We start from the raw sequence: 2,365 nt of genomic DNA, 5'->3' as shown, positions 1-2,365 counted from the left end.
GTTGTAGGGACCTCCGCTCCTGGACTGCAAAGTCAACCACTCCCCTCCTTTTGGGAAATGTTCTCGATATAATGCTGTTGAGTGCCATCAAGTAGGTTCCAACTCATGCTTGATATAAAAGTAATTTAAAAATGCAATATATGTATTTGTATGACTCCAAATTTTAAAAATTACATTTACAGGAAAAAATGCCAGCAGGATATATACAGAAATATTCGTTGTGGGTCTCTAGGAAGCAGGATCATGATGACTTCTACTTTCATGCTTCTCTGTATTTTTTTTTTTTTTTCTCTAAAGGTCTACAATAAAAATATTTTGTTTGTATGATTAGAAGGGAAAAAAAATGATGTCCTAGAACCAGCATCCAGTGCTCTAACAAGCCAATGGGTCCATGAGGTAAGTTTCAGACTTTGAGAGGAAGTCATCCTTGAATCTAATCCACTAGGGCTTAGCCCCATTCCCACTGTATTCTGTGCAAATTGCACAATCCAGTATCTAAGTAATAAAGCCCAAATTCTGGAGTCCTGGTGTGGCGCTGTGGGTTATGCATTGGACTGTAAGGCCAGTTTGAACCTCCAGGTTGTCAGTTCAAGGTCACCAGCTGCTCCTCAGAAACCCTATACCGGGTCTCTTATGAATTGGAACCGACGTGATGGCACTTTCCAACATTGGAGTCCTGGTATGGCACTGGACTGAAAGGTCGGTTTGAACTACAACGTCACTAACAGTTACATAGGTGCACAGTTTGCAAAGCACATTCACAAGCCTTCTCTTGCTTGTTAACAGACGATGCTCTGAAAAAGGTATTTCTATAGCATAGTATTTTGTGTTGCCAAATTAGGTTCTTTTTTAAGATTGTGAGTGGACACGGACACTTTTTCACATTTTAGTCAAGCTATCGCAGGAGTGCTTTTTTTAAGGTCAGTAAATTATTACTTGAAGACTTTCTGTGCTACGGGTTCTGTGGAAATGTTTTAGGAGAGTCAGGAAGATGGTCACTGAAACGAAGGCACCATGGCAATCTGAAGAGAGTACCAGATGTGAATCGCCAAGCACTATGGGAGGGTGAGGGAGAAAACAAGTAATGCCAGCTGGAGTGGATTACAGACAGGCCTGTGGAAGAGTTGGGGTTTAAGTAGCAGTTTAAGGATGGGTGGAATAAAGGACATTTTACTCATTCAAGCTTCCTACTGAACCCGTACAAGATATCAGACACTAAGCAGGCACAAGAGGGCCAGAGATAAACAAGACAGATGCCACTTGCCATGTAGCTGCTCCGTCACATAAACAACAAGACAACAATGTTGGTGAGCAGTGACAGAGCAGCCCAGGGGCTGTGGGGTCTCTGGGTATAGCAGAGCCATGCAGACAGGTTGTGGCAGGAAATGCAGACAGAGCCATGCAGACAGAGCTGGGCAGGAAATGCTTAGGAAAACTGAGAGGGCGCTCTTTCATACCCATCTACTCCCCAAGCTCTGTTACATCTTCTTTAGGAAGTTTAAGACAGAATTGTCACTTGACAGCTTTGAGGAACCACTCTGAGATTCCAGTGGCCACGAACATTCTTCTGGCCCTAGCTCTGCTGTGGCTTCAAGAAGAGAAACAAACAAGCAGATGATAAGGTGGGGGTAGGAATGGGGGAGGGCCGGAGAGAAGTCCTTGAGTGGTGCAAATGGCTAACTGTCTTAGCTGCTAAGGCAAAGACTGGGGTCCTGGTGTAGCATTATAGGATGAGCACTGACCTACCACTGGATCCTCAGAAATCCTATATACTGAGCAGAACTGACTCAGTGGCACTTAACAACCACCACTAACAGTCTGATTCACTCAGAGGTACCTTTGAAAAAAGGCCTGGCCATTCATTCGTGAAGAACCAGATACTGGAATCCCTATGGACCAGTTCTACCTTGACAAACATGGTGTCACCGTGAGTCAGAGCTGATGCCACAGCAAGTGGGGATTGGTGGAAGGACACAGATAAAACAAGTTTACCATGAGGTGGAATTTTTTTTTTCATAAACCAGAGATGGAAGATAAAGAGTGTTGTTTGTCGTTAAGAGTCTGGAGACAGACTTCTTGGATTCATATTTGAACTCTATAATTTACTGGCAATCTGACCTCTATCTGTCTCAGCTTCTTCATCTAAACTCACTTCAAAGATTTTTGGGAGGATTGAATATTCTCATGCAGGTAATACACCTTGAAGAGAGCCTGGCCAGGTGCTAGTTTATAGGAACCAAGTTACTGCAGTGTTTAAGCACTCAGCTGGTAACTCTAAGATCAGCAGTTGCAACATACCTAGCCAGTATTATTTACTACCTAGTAAAGATTTGTTGTTGTTGTTAGGTGCCATCGCATCGGTACC

The 2,365-nt window shown here is 43.4% G+C and overlaps 1 protein-coding gene across 1 annotated transcript in view; it reads right to left on the bottom strand.

Annotated features, from left to right (window-relative positions):
- LOC102821270 overlaps positions 1-2,365 on the bottom strand; it is a 45,883-nt gene that overhangs the window by 1,845 nt on the left and 41,673 nt on the right. The window lies entirely within an intron of this gene.

The sequence above is a fragment of the Chrysochloris asiatica genome, unplaced genomic scaffold (genome assembly GCF_000296735.1).
Source record: "Chrysochloris asiatica unplaced genomic scaffold, ChrAsi1.0 scaffold00046, whole genome shotgun sequence".
Classification (NCBI taxonomy): Eukaryota; Metazoa; Chordata; class Mammalia; order Afrosoricida; family Chrysochloridae; genus Chrysochloris; species Chrysochloris asiatica.
Note: the sequence above shows the minus strand (reverse complement) of the source record. Positions and strands in the feature narration are given on the sequence as shown.